This window comes from Barbatula barbatula (assembly GCF_947034865.1).
Source record: "Barbatula barbatula genome assembly, chromosome: 21".
Classification (NCBI taxonomy): domain Eukaryota; kingdom Metazoa; phylum Chordata; class Actinopteri; order Cypriniformes; family Nemacheilidae; genus Barbatula; species Barbatula barbatula.
The window spans coordinates 4,340,004-4,361,378 of record NC_136784.1 but is presented as its reverse complement, the minus strand read 5'-3'; the positions used below and the strand labels follow the sequence as shown (position 1 = coordinate 4,361,378).

The following is a 21,375-nucleotide window of genomic DNA, read 5'->3' as shown; positions in this document are numbered from 1 at the left end:
CGGCGTGCGTGTGAGTGGTCGAGAATGACATGAATTATAATTGAGCACCGAATTTGAGCTCTACATCTCCAAGCGAATACATTCGCACCCCATGTGACCTGTATAAGAAGTTTTCCTGTGTGAGAAATGTGTGCACATGTGTGTTTGGACTAGTGTGTTGTGTGGGTGGCAGCTGTAGCCAAGAAAGGCTCGGTGCCTGATTGCTCATTTAAAGCACTCTTCTCTCTCTCTCTCTCTCTCTCTCTCTCTCTCTCTCTCTCTCTCTCTCTCTCTCGCTCAGACACACATTCAAATACACACACTAGTCAAGCTAACCCAGCACAGAATGACAAGATAAGTACCAAAGCGCATCACCTCACTCCCGCTGTCTCTCAGGAAGATCTAGTGCATTTAATTAATAAAACTATCATGAGCTTGTCAGACTGACTTATGATTAACCTGTGATAATTATCATGTCCATTAGTTTGGCTCTATCCTGACATGCCAAGATACAACCCACACCTTCACCGTCTCTTTTCTCTCCCTCTCCTGCACATCTTCACTAATGTAGTGTTGCCAACAGTTGGCAGCGCTGTCAGCATATGGATCCACTCCACCTGCACACCCAATACAAGACAGCAGAAGTGCCAATAGGAATAGCACACTAGTTGGAGTGTGGTCTAGTGATTAGCACATGCGCTCCAGATGGATGGGGATGCGGTGCCCATGTGGGAGATACAGTTTTGATTCCAGCGCTGTGCCAAATCCCATCCCTATCCATCCAGAACTGAACAAATTGTGTTTTATAGATCAACACACTTTTGCATGATGATTTATGTCATTTAAATATAAAATATGTAAATTCATCAACTAACAAATAACCAAATGAACAGCTACATTTTCCATGGTAGTTCAGTTACCTCACATATTCATGAGAAAATGTTCACATTTTTGCTATAGGACATTATTGATATGATATTAACAATTTAACATGGATAAAATAGGAAGGCGTACATTAAGTTAAACTGTAAATGGTTCTTAGAGGTTGTTTGTGTTAAAGTGTACAGCTACTTTTGAACTTTTTCATGTCACCCTCTTGCAGATGTGTAGCAACATTAGGTTGGTGCTCCTGTGAGTCATAAATGTTAATGCAATGAAATTCTGAATGATATCATTCATCAGTCATCTGTTTTGTTGTCGTGGGGCGGCGCAACACAAATACGTTGTTAGAATGTTATATAATATAAACACAAACTAAAGACGGTTTCAAAGCAACAACAAAAACAAGCGTAGCTTCGCGTGGGCGCTTTTGTTTCCCAAACTTAATTTACGGTACACATCTGCAAAGAATCCAGTCCTTGTTAATTATTTCTGTAAACAGGTAAGAAATAACATGTAAATTACTTTAGCAAGTGAAAAGTATGTCTAGCCAGTTTTATTTTGGGTTACCAGCAGAAGTACCGTTACTTGGCCAATCTTAAATGCAACAAAATGACACGACCCATTCCAGAAATTGTTTATTTTAAAAACAAATTAGCAAATTGTTTATTTAATACAATTATTTCACAATGAAATATGATTATCAATTAATACTAATGTAAAAAAATAAAATATAAAAAACTATTTTATTAGCCATTAGCCAGACCAATAAACCAAAAAGTTAACTTCAGGCAATATGTGCGTCCAAAGAAAAAGGTTATAGAACATATAGGCTACTGTACAATCTTTAATGAATTAAGATTGAATAAAACATTTTTTAGTATTGTATAAAGAAGTTTTGTTTGAAATAGTAATTTCATGAATTTAATGAATATCTGGTTGAGTGAATATAATACAATGCCAGTCTGTGATATCCCCTAATGTTTATTTTAGCACCCATGAGTGTCAACAAAAAGGTTATGAGATTCACTGATCAAGTGCTAATTGAAAGATTTTCCAAACACACTCACAACCACATATTTAAGCAAATTTGTTGCGGCAGTTGTGAATAAATTAGGGTATGATTTTGCATTTCATCACCCTGTTTTACTTCTTGCTCATGAAGGGCAACTGAGCGTTAAGATAACACACAGAAACACAGCACAGACAGGAGGCAACTCTGAGCGGAGAAGATCTCTTTTTAAAAAAGCCAATGCAACCTCTGGGACCTATGAAGAAGGCTTAGGCCTTGTCAGGTTAGATCACCTGTGCCTTGTAAGCATGGCCCAAAGGTCATTAACTTCTCATAAGACACTTGATTGCTGATATAACAGAGTGCAAATTTGTCTGACATCTCTTTTAAAACAGTTTTTATAGTTAAAAACACACTGAAAATACAACATGAAGATTAGCAGACAGGCAGTCAACTATTATCTGTCAAGCATATCCACACAAAGGCAGTTTTAGCGCAGTGAGTCATCTCTTTCATTGACTTTCAATCAGAACGTTTTTTTGTCTGTTTGTTGGCACCCAGCAGTCTTTTTTTAGCTAACCTTGAAGGCCTAAGGGAGAGGTACAATTCTAACACATCAGACCAGAGTGACGACACTCTTTCAGTAATGTCACTCTGTCTGGGAAAATAGAAACACAACCTTGTTCTCTAAAGTTATTTAATGTAAAATGTATAATTAATCTTCACAAAACATCAGTAAACATGTTGTTTACGTCCCTGTTGTGCCCATGTTTTTTAATATACAGCATATTTATCATCCCAGTTTTTATATTTTCTATATGTAAGCCGGTTTCATTTATCCAAACCAGCGTCAGATTTCTGGCTTCAGCTTTTTATTACACAGGGAGCAAAGTTTTAACCATACCTTGCGGAGCAGAACAGGAAATAAAATAGCTGGATGAAGTAATGGTCCATGTGAGACTATTTTTATATTTAAGGAAAAGGAATGGGATAGGGGTCCGTGAAAAGAAAGGTGAAAGAATCCAGCACGAAGGCAAACTTTGATGAACACCGCTGCAAGCAAAGCAAAAAAAGGTTTTCTCAATTTTTCACTCCGTTAATCATTGTGATTCTAATTTGAAGTTACGAATGGATGGATTGCAGCTGGTGAGTCAGTTTCTCTTGAGGGAGAAAAGGGGATCAAAATGTGCCGTGCCTCCAGAAAAAAAGCTATTGACCGTCTCATGAGCGTGCCCCTCAATGCAGGTGGCATTTGTTAAGGTTTTGTTTATCATCGCCTTACTTTGACGAATACACCAGTCATTTCTCAGCCACAGGAAAACAATTTGGAGAGAGGGATTTCATTCTGTGACTGCCAGATGGTGAGTTAATTTTAAATTTGGGTTCTTGAAATTCCCATTTGAACGTGTTGCTTATTTGGAGTTCCAGGGTATACAAATCAGATTTGGGCAACACAGGTCCCCTGTGTAGTTTCCAATGCAGTTATTTATTTTTAAAGAACCGTGAAAAGGAAGTAATTAGTTTAATATTTGTCGCATGTAGCGCAACTCCGTCAAAACATGAATCACAGTTTCACCCTACCCAAACTGCACTGTCATACAACTTCACATGTAACACGGATAAAAAAGATTACGTCTCTTTGTTGGAAATGAGTCATGCTAAATCAACAAAACAAAGCTAGAGAATAAAAGTGCAGAGCAACAAAAACATGGTGAAAATGTTTCTCATTGTGGAATGTGTAAACACACACTGGTGTGAATAAATGAGAGGAATGCTGTTGGTTATGAGAGTGTTGTGTGGAAATAATGTGTGCTTCATTGCTGGCTGTATTGAGATGCAACATCTTTCCTAATGATCTCCACCGAGGCCGTGTTTAATTGGAGCTCTGTGTAATAAACACACACACCAAACAAACACTTTACACGTGCTAATTCAACACAAACATAACAAACTGGGATTTAGATTCTCACACCTGACATGACACATGACAGTACAAATTAGAATCAAAGGGCTCTATTTCTGTTGAGAAGTGTCTTAGTCCTTCAGATGGTCTCTGATCCTTCATTCTGTAGCTCAGGCTTTTCATAAACTGGGGCATCGCTCTCTTCACACTCGAGATCTCTGGACAAACACAGAACACACGATTGAGAAGATGAGAAGTAGGACTGTGAAGTCATAAAACAGCCCTGTGTTATATCTGCCACTTCATATTGCTTCATGATATCAGTCAGAGCTTGATAACAATTAAAGCAGCAATTCACCCATAAAATGCAAATTGTCAGCTTTTACTCGATCTCATGTCGTTCCAAATCTATCTTGATCTTGAGTTTCTTGATTGCAGACAGCGAGCCCAATCTGTTTCTCTTTTTTCTGCTCTCACCTATTAAATGATGCAAGTCTTTAATGCGCTTTTTGTAATGCAGCTTGTCAGTGTCAGGAAATAACGTGTACAACATAATTAAATAAATGAATTAAAAATAACAGCATGTGAGATTAATATCAAGTAGACAGTGCAAGGATGTTGATAAAGTTTGATCTGATGTTTCCTTTGATTTTCAAATATCAAGTGGTGTCATTATGATTTCAGCATATTCTCTGTGTGATATGATTTTATCGGACATGGAAATTAGCAGACTGTTTCATCCAATCTGTGCAATTCTGAAACCATAGAAATAAAACCTTGTAAACTATAATCCTCCATAAATTGGGGAAATGTGAACTTTAGTCTAATATGGCAGGCCATTTTCAGGTACCATATAACCCAAAATGAAAAGATTCATTATTTTACATAAAATACACCATCAGTCAAAAGTTTTAGAACGCTTATTCATGTACCTATTAATATTTATTCCACATTTTAGAAAACAGCATTCTCTGTGCAATGAAGGAAACTATGAAAACTGAATCACTTCCCATCTATTCAGCGCTCTTAACATCACATCTCGCTCATTTTCATTATTCAGTCGAAGCCAGCCATTTCAAAGATATTTATTAACATAACATCTTAGTTTGTAATGAATACGTTTATATTTACACAATTATATTTTTGTCAACAAAACTCATTTCAGACGATCATGTAATATTTATTTAAAATACAGTTTGCACACATCTTCTCAAGCTGGTTTTAAATCTGGTTTATATGTGAACTAACTAATTTGAGCAGCATTTTGTGTATCTGTGCAGGTGTACACGTTTGCAAATGCTTCTCTTTGGCCCAGCAATAAAACCCATAGAGATTTTGATGTATGCTTAGGTGTGTGTATTTCTGCATAGCTGACAGAGTGTACATATTTGCCTGTCTTCTATTGTATGCCTTTCCACGTGAAAACAGTATGTGCATTATCGTACCGCCATCCTTCCGTGCCTGAAAGAGGAGACTGATGCTGTCAAGCGCTCTTATTGAGTATATGAGGGCTGCAGTGGGCAGATCACCGGACAGGGACCTGTCCATAACACACACAACATAAAGAATAAATGTGGATTATCAACACGCGACAGCCGGTCCCTCTAGCCTTCCCTCAAACCCCCACATCCCTTTCTGTTCTCTCACGCTCTGGCCCTAATCTAGGCCAATGAAATATGCTTATAGGGGAGCTGACACTGACTTATTATAGATGGAATTAAATATTATGAACGTTCAATGCACAAGTACACTCAGAGGTTTACCGTTAGTACATCTACTTGAAGATGTCAATTTTTCACATACCAGGCTAATAATCTTCCCTAAACCTTAACCTTTACACAAACTTGCATTAAATAGGCCCTCACTATATTTATTTCCAAATATTTGGCACTTATAAGCATAGCCAAACCTGTAAACACATGCACACATTGTCGTAATATAGAAACATTTAAGAGACAGGTGTTTGCATCTGACTTAACCAGCATCTATGCTCAGTGTAATGAAAACGAATCCCATAAGCCCCTAACTACATGTTTGCCTCTGTAAAACATATTCTTCCATTAATTTGTTTAAAAATCGACCAGTATATACTAAAGGTCACAGAGTCCTTTAAGAATGTCACCGTTACATGACATAAAACATGGGTTTTAGGCATACATTACACTTACTGCAGTGATTTACCCTTTCTAACACATCTTAAACACACACACAAGTTATTTTCCATAGAAATACTGACTTTTATACCAGACAAAATGTATATTCTATCCCCTACCCTTAAACCTCACAACATCCTTTTTGCATTTTTACATTTTCTAAATAAGCATCATTACGCATGTTTCATATGAAGTTTGTGGCAGGTCCTCACAATGTAGGTATACATCTGACTTTTTTACAAATCCCCAAAGAGAGGTTTGGCTCACTACAATATAACAATATTTAATATAACATCACTAACAATATAGTAAGTTAACGCACAGACACAAACAAACACAAAGAAGTTTACTACATTTAATTCTACAAGGCTATATTTTGTGGGTTATCTTGACGTATACTAAAGGGGATAGTGGTTCGAGAGATTTAATGTTGCAAACTCATATAGACCACTTTGGATGATGTAACAGAACGTTAGTTTAATGCTGGTCCAGAAGAACTCCCCGTGTCAACACACAAACATTTAAACTAAATATGTTAAAAAATATTTAAAATTGAATTATATTTGTAAGATTAAATAAATAAATAAAAACTGAAGTGCTTCCGACCGGTGTTTACATCTTGCAAAGTGGTCTACGTACTACACAAATAATAATTTTGAAAACCATATGATTTTAGATCAAAGTCATTGTTTTTGGTTTAAAATACAATTTACCAAAATATGTTTCATTAAATACAGATGTTGAATGCTCTCTGTAATGTAAATGTCTATAAACATTCAGTTGGATAACAATTTAATTACCTGCTCTGATAGAGTTGGAGAGTAAGAGATTTGAGTTTAAATGATTTTATAAAGAACTGACTCATGTGAGTGATCCATCAATAAGACTACAATGATCGCCGTGTGTTTGTTTTTCCATGCAGTTGGTGAGGACAATGCAAAAGACAAACATGCTGTCTATTATTTGTCTTTGTAACATTTTCCTGCACCCGTTTTTTGTCATCTCATTCAATTCACACAGCAAACTCACAACTCGTATCAAAATGCAATTTAATTTGGCATGCAACTGCAGATTCATTAACACTGCGGCATGCATCATATACAGTACATTCATGCCCACGAACAAATATAATGTATTTCCTGTAGCTTAGTGGTAAGGGCATTGCGTTAACAACGCAAGGTTGTGGGTTTAATCACAGGGGCTTGCACATACCTATGTATAAATGAATAGGATAATGCAATGTAAGTCGCTTTGGATGAAAGCGTCTGCCAATTCCATAAATGTATCAGATTTGATCCAGTATGATTTATTTTTCATTGATGCTAATTATAATAATCAGTCACACAATTTGAAAATCCCATCTACACAAATGCAACATTCTGCATCTTAATGTCACATTCATATATCCGGTCTCATTACTACCACCAGAGCCAAAGCATCTCTACGTCAACGTCGAATTAAAATGATCATTCCTTCCATCCATTAAGATTTCTGAGTGTGTTAAATCCATTATTGGATTTTATTAAGATTTTTTATATATTTGCAGCACATTTGACCAGTAACAAAAACACAGCTATTGATTTGTGGGCTGTGTGAAGACCGACCAATCAATGATCAAGCTCCTTAGCTCGCATGTGTAATGTCCCTATCCATCACAAAAGGCCCTTTTTTTCGCTTTTGCGCTCTCTCTATTATATACCGACGTGTCATCATTATATCCTTCAGTCACACAACTATCTCTCTCTGTCTTTCTTGCTCTCTCTTATCAGATAGTGTTGGCCAATCTCAGGGGAATGCAAGCTGGCAGTGGCCTGTCCCATCTGTCAGACAGAGGATGAGGAGGAGTGAGGGTGTGTGCGTGTGCACGCTGGCGTGTGAATGAAGTATGTGATATATATGTGCCCATGTGGGCAGGAAATGTCTGTGGGAATATACAAACGCATTTGTGCACGTGCATTAAGATTTAATGCAAGAAATTATTTATTTTGTGTGTGCTTGTCCCGCAGATGAAGATGAACAGACAGATAGACAGACCGAGGTCACACGACAGCATACAACATGTATGCATTTGATAGGGGAGAAGAAAAAAGAGAGAAAAACAAACACGGTTAGAGTTACAAACAAACACTCCCTGCATAATTAACCTCAATGGCATGCCAGAGCGACACAAGCGTGTACGTTGTTCAGTGCTGCCCCCTGCTGTAAATTATGCGTCAGTGATACATCACAAACATTTCCAAGCTGAAGGTGTGCTTTGTACATAAAGAGGACAGGCTGTTCTGCAGAGCCGTCTCTCGCTCTCTCTAGGCTCCCTTTTGAAGCACAGGAAGCAGAATCAATGTTCTTGCGCTAGGAATCCTCTTCACACATTTTATATTTCAAAGAGAATACAACATACTCAACAAGCTCAGGAGGTGCTGGGAAACGGTTTCATAGAAAGTGGTGTGACTGAAGCCTTCGAATATTTGCATGAGAGAATATATGTGCTATAAAATCATTCACCTTTGAAATAAATGCCAGCTTTATAAATAAAACATGGTGCTTAAATGGTATGATAAAGTGCCGTGCCATGTTTGAAGTGTGACTCAGCACTTAAAGGGATACTCCACCCAGAAATGAAAATTCTGTCATGAATTACTCACCCTCTAGTCGTTCCAAACATGTATACACGTCTTTGTTCGGTTGAACACAAAAGAGAGATATTTTGGAATAATGTTAGCAACCAACAGTTCTGAAGCCCCATTGACTGTCATAGTAGGACAAATTTAAATGGTAGTAAAAAGTGCCCCAGAACGGTTTGTTTTCCTACATTCCTCAAAATATCTTCTTTTGTTAAAATATCAACAGATCCAAAATATTACTACACATTTTTCCTACTATGGCAGTCAAAGGTGCTTCATTGCTGATATTATTCCAAAATATCAGTCTTTGTGTTCAACCGAACAAAGAAGTGTACACATGTCTGGAACAACTAGGGTGAGTAATTCATGACAGAATATTTTTGGGTGGAGTATCCCTTTAAATGTTTAAGAACGACACGAACACCGGAGAACATACTAGAATCTGGACATTATTATAGCCTACTTAAAAGAAAATGTATAGAGGCGGTGATCATTTTTAAGCGTAATACTTCAGGAAACAAAGCTACTAGGTTGTTTTTTTCTTCCAATCCATTTATAATATGAATAGAGGAAAAATAATTGCTTACATTGCCTGTTGTTCCCAACAAAACTGCACGCTTTCTCCATCAATGCTGTTTAATCTGCTTCTGCTTTTAAAGGCCTTCCGAATCACACACTGAGTAATCTGCAAGCCAGACCATAAAACAGGAAAGTCCCTTTTCCATGATGACCATGTCTATTGATTTTCAGTTAATGCAATTCGTTCACCATGTTTATGTGTATTGTGTATTTGCTGCATTGCAGCTGTCTGGCCCTATGTGGTGCAAACAGAAAGTTAACAATATCATTTGATGCTTAGCAGTTTGGAAAGACTCTGTGGGAACGTTTAAGTAATAATATTTTTTGATCGATGGAAGAACGAATTTGCATCAAGCTGTGGAGGAAGTTAAAAAGTCGATGTGAGGAACACTTTTGTTTTGAATAATTCAAAAGCCACTACACTTGCATGGAATCAGTGGTGCTCTGCCAAGATGTTTGTAATGGATGCAGTGGGCATGTTTGATTCGCAATAGAAATGACGTGATGTTTACAAAGTGATCACAGTTAATGCCGTTCGACGGCTAGTTTAGTTAAATATTCCACACACTGCGCCAGGGCTTTCATCCGCTCTACATGTTACTCCACTGATGATGGAGACGGTGCTGCGATTTCATGGTAGGAAATGAAATCACGGGGTGAAATTCCCTCTAGTAATACATAAGCAACTGTATGAGGTTGATACACATCAGAATGGGTCAGTTCCAGAGAGCTGACTGAAAAAATCTAGAAACGGTCTCATAAGCAGCACACAGATTAGCTTGAATGAAAAAGCGCAAGTCATGAAATTGGATTTTTTTTAAATGCTGGCACTTCTGACAGTTAATTTACGTCCGTGCCATGTAAAGCCTGCAACTATCTGATGCTCACATGTGCCAAAAAGCTACCCGAAGAGCAACCTTAAGAAAGACATAAGATATTGATCACGGTGTCACCCCGTGAAACAGGTGTTTGTGGAAAGTGTCATTTTAACGAAGGAAAATGTAAAACGTTGTCGATACAACGCCGCGGATGCCGCAAGTGTTACGAGAGTTCCCATCAAACCCTCACTGTACTCTTTTAAGATATCTGTGCTGTTATCTGATAATGACAAAGGATAACAGCCCATCAATCAGAGCAAAGATGCCTCCAGCAACTGTCAGAGAGAAAGACTTTGTGAGAATGAACGAGAGGGGGGAGAAACATTGTGGACTGAGAGATGAGGGATGGAGGTGACACTTGCATGATTACGTTCAGCTCTGTTCCAGTCTCCTCACGCAGCTCCGGCCAGTCGGCCCTGTGAGGAGATGGAGACGTACTCGAATCGCAGGTGCACGGAGGTAGATGCTAATGAATCCTTTCCAGCATGATGTTAATTAAGATTAATGAGGGAAAAGGCCTGGGAGCGAACATTGTCCAACAATAGAAAAATCGTGGGTATCATGTGAACAACCTTAAAAAGGCTTTGGCACATAGTTTACTACGAATATGGAAATTATTTATTATTAAACAATTCTCACATTTTGTATTCATCAGTGCTTGTTAATATGAATACAAAAACTGTTTTCTTCATAATCTTTAATTAAACATTCCTCTGAAACAGCTTAAAAATAGTTACTGGTGCAGTCAAACTAGCATTTGATCAGACTACATTTTGGTATCTAAGGTGAATTTTGTTTTACCACAAAATCAATTCACAGTGAATAAAATCAATTCCCACTCCACAATTTTTTTATTGTTGAATAACCCGTTTCACTAATGTGACATTATGAAAGTAAAAAAGTTTATGAATATTAATCACATTTAAGGGGATATTTCACCCATACATAGAAAAATGTGTTCCTCCCCACATCATTCGAAACCTGTGTATGACTCTTTCTTCAGTGGAACACAAAAGAAGATGTTTTGAGAAATGTCTTAGTTGCTTTGTGTCCATACAATAGAAGTCAATGGGGTCCAGTGTTGTTTGCTTACCAACATTCTTCAAAATATTTTTTGTGTTCTGTGGAAGAAAGTCATACAGGTTTGGAATGACATTAAACACTATAAACACTGAGTATATAATATATATAATATATATTTTTTGGGCGAACTATCCCTTTAACATGGCAGTTTAAGAGTAAATATAATATACACTTATGGTGAAAAAGACATGAACGTGTGCATTCATATTTTTTAAATGTCCAAACAGCAAATCGAATAAAATTGATGAAAAGCTGACAACCTAAACTCTAAAGAGCAAAAAACTTGGAAACTTGTTCAAGTTTAGCATTGTTTACAGTAAAACACAGGGGAAAGATGAGTTGAACCAGTCAATGACGGATACCTGGGAGACATGATTAGATCTGAAAATCCAATTTTAGATTGGCCTCACAGAAATTGTATACGTGTAGGTTTTTTTTTATCACTGGCAGATGCTAAAATGCACTCTGTAGAACATGACTTCTCACTAAAGGGGTGAGCTGGAGGAAGGGCTGTTGCTTTGAATATGAATTATTTAATTTAGGCATTCTGGCACTAACTGGCACTCCCCTAAGTACTGTAATCAATATAATGAATTGAATATGGGTTGACAAAACACACACTGGAGAGGCAACCAGATATCTGCAGCAGCATCCTGTAGTGCCACTATTTCGAAGACATTTCTTGACAATTTTTTTTCGACCATGGACTGTAAAAATTCAACTATTTTACATTTTTAAAAATGTTTTAACATGAATAATCAATTTATCAAACGATGTTAAGCACTTAAAAAAAGTTATTTGTATAAAATAAGCCATTTTGATTATAATAATAATTCAAGACAACAATTGTTTTTACAGCGTACAGTACAGTGTATTACAAATAATATTATATCGTCACTGCCCTTCTGAAACCTTGAATGTCCAAATTCACAGATTTTCAGGAAATGCAAAAAACTGTTTTTCAATGATTACACACTTGTTAATATGTTTTATTGGTTAGATATGTGCAAGACCCCCGTGACAAACAAAGGGTGACTAATAATAGATTTACGGAAAATAATGAAACATGGCAACACAAGTTCACAAGGACAGCAGCGATATATTTGTTTAAAGGTTTGTTCAGGTTTACTTCCACGTTAGAGAAATAATATGGGGACATACTGATGGACAATGAATCAGATTTCACATTTGAAAGGTCAGCCGTTGATATACTAGTCAGTGCAAAATGACAGTACGAAAGTCTGACTGTTTTAAGTGCAAGACTATTTTCACAAGCGTGATATTTCATCCAAAACTAAAAATGTTTATGCAAGTTTTTCTTCCATACAATAGAAGTGAATGGGTGAAATGACAAGAGGGTGAGTAAATCATGAGAGAATTAAACATTTCTTTTTAGATTAGTGTCAGCTGTGGCCTAGTGGTTAGAGAGTTGGGCTTGTGATCAGAAGGTTGCTGGTTCTAATCTCAGTGCCTTTGAGCAAGACACCTTACCCCTGATTGCTCTGCAGTAATGTGCCACTGTATAAAACTACTTGTAAGTCGCTTTGGATAAAAGCGTCTGCCAAATGAATAAATGTAAATGTAGTGTAGCACAACGTAACTCGTCTTAAAATATTTTACTGAGTTTAATGAACCTAATGAGCACTCTCCTAATAGAGACCACTGCAGATGACACTAAGTAAAGAAAGATAAAGAGAAAACAAAAGAGAGGTGGTGGAGAACATTAGACTGAATTCCCATAGGGAACAGCCCAGGGTCTTCAGCTTGATGGGCTAATCATGAAGCCCATCAGGGCTATTACAGAATACAGCTACAGGTTCAAGACCTTTGGGACTGCCTTTGATGCACAAAGCTGTAAGTCCCTTTGACAATATGACGCCCTAGCACAGTCAAAAATCTGACTATATCATACTTCAATGTAACACAGCAATAAACACAGAACATCGCCTCAGAACTCTCAATACAAGTTTTATCTCTGATAGGAACAAAACATGCTTGCCAACTGCTGCCTCAATATCCAACTCAAATAGTATTCTGGGGATTCTTTCCGTTACTGCAATCCCACAATTCATAAATAATAAACTCACTGCAAACAAAATAATATGCATAAGATTAGCCCAAAGCTCCTAGCTGTTAGTAATTTTGTAAATCAATAACCTTAAAGATATTTCGGCTGTTTCTAATATTAGATTAGCTAATAAATGGGGATATAAGGTTGTACCTAAATTATTTTTTCCCCATCTGAGTGTGTACAATAATAAAGCTAAAGTGTAAGGTACAAGTAGTCTGTAGAAATGTCAATACCTATTTGAGAATGCACCTTTTCTATGACACTTTTGATGTGTCAGCACATTACTTTTCAGTACAGTTTATGACCTCTGCTTCCTCACCTAGCTTTGGAGCATGACTTAAATTTCAGTTTTCTTCAGTTCTTCAAGCAAAGCCATCGCACAGCTTTAAGACATAAAATATGTTTTGTAAAGATTTATTTTTAATAATGGGTTTGTGCTTTTTTTGGTTGACAGATCCGGGTTGTTGTCTAATTTTGTTGTACATTCTGTATCACACTTTTATGTCAGACAGAAAACAAAACCAGGTTGAGATCAACATAAATCAATAACATTAAAATAAGGATTCCTAAATAGAGCTGTGTCAGGTGTATGGTACAGTAAAAATAAAAATACTGATTTTTTATAGTAGATAGAAGGTTCTTGAAACTAGCAAAAATGTTTTTATATATACTCTAGGAGAACCGATAATGGTTTGCTGCAAAAACTATTTACTGATATCTACTTTTTAGAGCCACTCTCATTTTGGCCAATCGAGTATGAGTTTCTATCCTCTTTAAAACAAAAAAATTCCCAATCTTCTCAAAAGATTTAAGTGCTCTTTAAGATTAAAGCTTTCTCCTTTGCACTCATATAGTGACTACACCTTATTCTAAAGGGGTAAAAGGACCACCCTGATTCTTTATCATAAAACGGCAGAAGATGGGTCTCCTCTAATCCTGGAAAGGTACTGATTTTTCTGTCAGACTTGAGGTAGTGACTAACCCTGAAAGATGAACAAACTCTACACGGATTGATATTCAATAGCTAATGCCACTGAATATACTGTCAAGCAAGAGTCACATTGTTTATACCAATTATTTTTATTGTCTTTTGTCTTATCTTTTAATTGTCAATGTGTTGAATGTCTGTACTAGATGCTTCCAACACCAACGAAAATTCCTTGTGTGTGTGCAAGCACACTAAGTGTCTGATGTCAATAGTTAAAAGAGTACATGATACTCAATAATGACCCCGCTGAATTACTAATATAGTCACTTGCCTATAGTAAAAGTAAATGCACAACATACAATGAATTTCATGCAAGTATTGTGCAATTTTCATAACATTACCGTTAGTTCTGCACAGTTCTCGTCACGCAATCCCTTTCTATGGCGCTGCACAAGCGACTGCAACAAGGGCAGATATGGTCAGTATATAGGCTCTGATGTCACATTCACTGATTTATGTATCCATGTGATTGGGCTCAGTCTCCACCACAGGGGGAAAAATTCTGTTCATCCATACCTTTACTGCCAACATAGGTCACTGCCCTGCCCTGTCCTCCAATTACCAGCCAGACCATAAACAAAGTCCCATGCTTTTAAATGAATTAAACCTATTTTCACATTATACACCAAAGGATTTATGAGCAAATAAAGACAGCTGGGTACATGATGATGTTTGGCTTTTCACAATACACAAAACACACCTTCGTCTTAACACTGTCAACCTGTCACACACACATCACACGCAGATCCACACCTCTCCGCCCCTCCTACACACATTTGAACCCTATCAACCAATTCTATCAATCACATGAACGCACACACAAGCAATAGCACATACACGCCCTTCTTTCCACCCTACAGACACAAACACACACACACACACACACACACACTTTTCCTGGTCTCATACACATGCACATACAGTACAGCAGAACATGATTACCTTATGACAGGGCAGCGGTTTGCTGAGCACTCACGTTCTCTGCAGCGTTCAACACCCTCATGATGCCCAGCAGAGGACAAAATGACCGGCAAGGGGAGGAGTGCGATAAAGCATGCAAAAATCATTAGTTTATTACACTCTCATTAAAATCTTACTGCACAAGGAAAAAACATTCTAGGGTTTATAACGCTTTATGATACGACTGGTAGTATTTTGTGCTGACTGCAAAAAAATCGACGGCCCATTGAAAACGACAAAACACGGAAACAATCATATTGACATTCTTTTCACAGTCGACAATGTCATTGTACGTGTTATGAACATTTTGCCAAAATGCCACCATACCGTTCTTCTTGTGAAAATAAGTATCGTGTGTTCAATTATTTTTCGGTCAAGCTGCCTCGCGACATTGCATTGCAATATGTGAGAGCGCTATCGAAAATGTAGACCAACATAAGACATAAATCAAAGGTGGCTTTTTTCAGGCGCTTAGTTGTGTTTCCGGTGTCGGGGGAAAGCGGAGCGTCGCGGGTTGGGTTAAAGGGCGGGAGGAGGTGTGTGGGGATGCAGGTTTGATAACTATCTTGATTGCATAGTGATGCGCGATCGAGCCTGCGTGCACAGGCGCTTTTAAAAAACATTTCAGCGACCGTGACCGTCCACACCGACAAGTTTAGCATTCAACACGTGTCGCGCGAGTGATGAAGAGAGAGAGAAAGAGAGAGAGAGAGGTTGCTAGGTGACGGGGCGTATATACTGAATTTTAACAAAATAACGGGAGAGAGAGAGAGAGAGAGAGAGAGAGAGAGAGAGAGAGAGAGAGAGAGAGAGAGAGAGAGAGAGAGAGAGAGAGGGGTAAGAGGTAAGGAGGGTGGGAGAGAGAGCTAGTCAGCAACATGTAGGCAGACTGAGTAAAGAGAGGTCGAGACTGTGTGTTCGTACATTTTTTTTCTTTTTTACTCACAGTAACATACCGGGTGGAAACGTCGTGGAAATGGACCGCTGTGGAATGGATTTAACGGGGACGAAGTGCCGCAGGGAGACCAGAGTATCCGTATCCTGAAAAATAGTGAGTATGCAGATTTTCCTCTCTTGTGGGGTGTTTGCTGAAGTCCTCAACGGTTTTTGCCCTTCAAATTGGCACAAGGCGGCAAGCGCGCGAGACGCGTCTGCGTCAGCGCCCGAAGACTCGTGTGTCTCGCGCGGTTATCCACTTTGATGGATAGGAGACAACCGTCCGGCGAGCAGGGGTTTGACCCCTCTGTCATTGATGCGCGTGCACATAACACAAGGTCTCTCTCACCTAGACACCCCAAACACACATAGGATAGTAGTGACTTTTACCCTACGGGTTCACAAATAGTGTCTCTGTGAGTCGGAACTTTAAATTGACAAGGGTATAGCCTGTTAACGTACGCTTCCTCAGAGAGCGCAGCGATCCACGGGGGAGATCATGTATGTATAGCCATTTCCCAGACATGTGTGACAAGTGGTCGCCGCATTTAGTTGACAGGCTCGTGTAAATGGAGATACGTGTATTTTTAATTTAGATGTTGCGTTTTCAGTCAGGTTTCTCATTGTTTTTCGTTGCATCAAATGATTAATCAGTTTTCGTCACGTTGTGTGTAGCTGCAAATACGCCAATATTCACCGCTTTCAAACCGCTTTTTATTACAATAGGAACTAACTCATCCTTAAAACTGCAGTTTAGAAGTGTAGCGCATTCAAACGGGTCACGGTTGTGTTTAATTGAATTATAAAAGCGCATATTTTACATGCAACTATCGGGTTTATTTAAATGTCATAATTTCTTCCATTTGAGCGCGTGTGCGTTGAGTTTAGTAATTGAGGCGCCTTTTTTCATGTAGCTCAGATTGCCTCATTTTGTGTACCACTTGTTACTGAGCAATCAAGATCAAGGCATCTGCATGTCACAGGCTTATTAGGAGGAATGAGCTGACTTTAATTCTTTAGTGGGATTTAACACGGGTGCAAATATCAATGATGTGCTGTGAATGCCACCGTGCCATATTTGTGTCATAGGTTCCATTACTTTTAGCTTGGTTGGCTTGTGTCTACCTAAACCTGAAGCTGAGCCAGCTCTGAAAATCCGAGTTTGTGTAGGGTAATCAGTGTATCTGACAGTGCCTTGCTAAGCCTTACCCAAACGTGAAGTTGTGGTGACCTGCCCGAGACATTAAAGTTGGCTCGACAGTCTTCCTAGACAAGACCCCGTGGGACCGCAGCTTTCTGCAGGAGTCACCTGAAGGTTCGTACTGACAGGTGATACTGGAGGAAAGGAAGTGCCGGTCGAGCTGCCTCCCAGATTACTGCTGCTTTAAAGTACCTCCTGTGATACAGCTGTTGAGTGCAAGTACATAGCCCCCATCGTACAACACACGCTCATACACAAATGAAAATACACTTGCATCAGTTAAAGCAGCACAGCTTGAGGGCATTTTGGGAAGAAAGCCCAACAGGAAGCTGGCCTAGAGGTTTTGAAACGGCACGTCCCAGGGAGAGAGAAAGAGAGGAGCCAAATTGCGTCCTCTTTTCCCCTCGCCTTTTCAAACCCCCACCCGCGGGATTCTGTGCTTGCCAGACCCCAGCTGTTCTGAAGGGCCACCTCCTACGTCCAGCTCTGTCATGTCTATGCATCAGAGCGGTGTTACATCACCCGGCGTACAAGAGTGACTGACTGATATTTTTCACAAGACTTAAGAGCAGTTGAATGTTGAGTGCATGATATAGCCTACCATTTGCTGAAGAGTTTGCATTGGATCCCTATCTAGAAGTGCAGCTTGTACAAAGTAAGGGAGAAGGATTTGTTTGGTACACATCGAAATACGTAGAAACGGTTAGGGAAATTGTAATCGCAATATAGGACATTTAAAAAAAGTATAATTTGTCAAATCACATATATTTATAAAAAATTGTAAGTGAATATTTGCATATTTTGCAGGGTGTAGTTTGCTAGGTTAGGTGAGTTGACTTGGATGATTATGTGTATCAAAAAGGCGTTTTTATGTACCTTGTTTAAGGCCCATTCAGTTGATTAAATGGTAATGTTAATATTGGTTACTTAAAGGGACAGTCCACTCAAGACTAAAAATTATATTATTATTTACAGGCCCTCGAGTTGTTCCAAATCTGTATGAATTTCTTGGTTGTTGTGAAGAATGCTTGTAACCAAAAGTTCTTGGCCACCATTGACCACCATAGGAGGAAAATTTCCTATGGTAGTCAAAAGTGCCCCAGAACTGTTAGCATAAAAACATTCTTAAAAAATGTCTTTATCTGTGTTCATCAAAACAACTGTCCTTTAAATATTGGTTACCAAAAAATAATTGCATAAAAAAAAATAAACCTAGATGGACTTAGAGTACCTTGCCCTTTACGTTTAATTAAATGTCAAAAAAGAGATATAGAAGCAATTAGCCTCTCTGCATTCCAAAACTCAACAGGTGTCCAAAACTGGGCTCCCCCAAAAAAGTTTATTATTTAACCAATGGCAAAAGACTGGCAGAATGAATGATTGTTATAATCTGATCTTTTAAAGGCTTGGAAAGTTAGGTACTACATCCCATATTCAAACCCTTGTTTTCCCTTGGTGCGTTTCTGATAAACCCCATAGCTTACTGTTCTGCTGCTTTCTGAAACTCGATTTAAAATCTTGACAGTGTAGCTTCTCGAAGAACTAGAGCGCTAATGATTTTCAGCAGTTCTGCGTTTTCTCTTCCTCTCCTCCACGGTTCACATTTGTTGATGTTGTGTTCTTTTTAGCAAAATCATTAAGAAGAACATCTCAGATGCAGCTGGAAATAGCAACATTTTACTTTAAAAAACTCTTTGCAATGTGTGTTCTCTGGAAAATGCTGAATGTGCAAAACTGATAGTTCTGAAAGCATGTAAAGTCATATGCTTTTGTGGAATTTATTTCTGCAAAATATTTTGCCTTGATATCTGTGCCAGGCAGAGCCCACCAAAAATGTAGAATTTTCTTTTACAAGAATTTTCAGCAAAGTGCACCAATCAGAGCAGACAGTGTCCACTTGAAGCTAATGAGAATAAATTAACTGAAGTCTTGAGGCATTATGTACTAAACAGGACATACCAAACCAAACTTATTTGGAAACACTCCAAAAATGTATTTTGTATAGTTTGAATGTGTACAGTTTTAATGCTTTGTTGTTTTAATCTTTCTTTATACATTCTTGTCCCCAGACATTTTAGTGCCGCTTACACTTTTAAAATGCTTTCACATATAAAAACAATAGATTCAACATTCAATCCAAATTTGTCAAAGCAGGGGTTTGACTCCTCCGCAAGGTTGACTTCAAAGGCAAGTGACAGGAAGTCAATGATGTAGTGAAGGCCCATACACAAATACCTTTAGCCTTCCATCATTTTATGTAACACGCTTTCATTGACAACCTTGTTAATTCCAGTAGCATGTGCAATGTTTTCATTTTATGATGTAATCAAACTTAGATCTTAGACACAAATTTAAAGTGATAGTTGACCAAAAAGGAAAAGTCTCTTATCATTTACTCACCCTCTTGTCATTTCAAACGTATATTACTTTCTTTCTTCTGAAGGACATAGAGATATTTCGAAGAAAGTTGGTAAACGAACAGTGCTGGTACTCATTCACTTCTATGACACAAAATAAATTCAAGTAAATGGGTGCCGGTTAGCAACATGCTTCCGTAGAACATAAAATATATTTTGAAGAAAGGCATACAGGTTTGAAATGACAAAAGTGTGAGTAAATGATGACAGAATTTTTGGGTGAACTATCCCTTTAATGAGAATGGGTAAAAAGGATGTAACCTCTATTTTTTTACTCTTGTTCTATTCCATCTTTATTTAAGCTTTGATGTAAAAACACACAGAGCAGCCGCCGCATGCTGTGACAGAGTTATATGATATTTAAACTCGATCTCTCTCGAGCAGACATTTTCTGTCTAATGGTCCTGCACAAGGCTGCCAGGCAGCAACCATCATTCTGCACGTTCTTCCCTGCCGCTTTTTCCTCTACATCCCCTGAAGAATCTCACCCAGATGCAGATGCACTCAGATCACTGTAAATTAAGAACTCCTCACTTTCTTCCTGTATACCAGCAGAGACTCCCCAGATGTCTTCATTCATCCGCTATGATTTCTAGATTGGTTCCAGTAGGTGCACTCCCCTCATGCTACGGCTTTGTATGAACTTGTCGCCTATTTATTTTTATTTTACTTTAATTAATAGCTTTTTGTCCAAGTCTCAACTAGTATGAGGTGGAATGATGTCTTTGTCTTGTGACCAAGACTTGATTGCTTAATCTAAATAAGTACCTTAGTTAAATGGAACGAGGCCGAAACTCTATTTCGCACTCTGTTAACATCGTGGCTTGAAATCAGCCTGTGAATTACGCCTTGCTTATCGGACAGGCATTAATGTTTTTTTCTTTCTCAGGCTATTGATTGTAAATCCTTTTTTGTTCAGATGTAAGCCGGAACTTCGTTGGCATGCTCGGACCTGATGAATTCACAGTCGGATCTGTGGGACACAGCGTTTCCAACAAAGTTAGCCAAGCTCACCCTGGGTTCGAATTAATTCGACATGAAGTCTTGGGGGCGGACGGATGGGGAGGTGGGGTTTTCAGGGATTCCCTCCTTCTCTTTCCTCTGAGCGAGACAGACAGAAACCGGCTCCCCGCGATCATCCAAAATTAAATCTCAGGGGCCTCCACAGATGTCATTTTCAATGCAGGGTAATATGGCATGCTGCTGCCACTGTCACTTTTACTCTTTGGTGCTCCACTCTCTCTGCCCTCCCACCGGGCATTGCGGTGCGATTAAAATTAAGCTTCACACCTTTGCAAGTTTTTTCGTCTCTCTAGTGTGATATGGTGCCATGTTTGATGAGATGAATTAGTTTTTTTCCCTGTCTTATTAAATTTTCCCCTTGTGAAGAGGACATTTATTTTTAAATGGCCATTTTCTGATTCATCACTGATTGATGAAAACATGTTCAGTTTGCTACCATTACTCCCAAATGGCTCAGGATACATAATGGAGATCTCAGTTAGGTTTAAATATAAAAATTTGCTTTACATTATATATCTCTTGACCTGCTTTAGCCAGGAACAAATAGCGGCCTAGAATCAAGAGGCCAGAAGGTTTGCACATCCACTCTTATCGTGCCACACTTTAAGTGATTGTATTGAAGATGAAGAATCCTATTTGACAGATATATCCAATGACATCAGTATCAAAGGATGAGAAGAGTGACTAGTATG

General features: G+C 38.4%; 1 protein-coding gene across 1 annotated transcript in view; it reads left to right on the top strand.

The window, feature by feature from the left end:
* Nucleotides 1-15,909: 15,909 nt before the first annotated feature.
* The window catches only part of cacng8a (calcium channel, voltage-dependent, gamma subunit 8a), a gene marked incomplete at its 3' end in the record, with an annotated part of 92,348 nt that continues 86,882 nt past the window's right edge, over nt 15,910-21,375 (top strand). Inside the window, exon 1 of the mRNA XM_079484121.1 lies at nt 15,910-15,943. The remainder of the gene's footprint in view (nt 15,944-21,375) is intronic.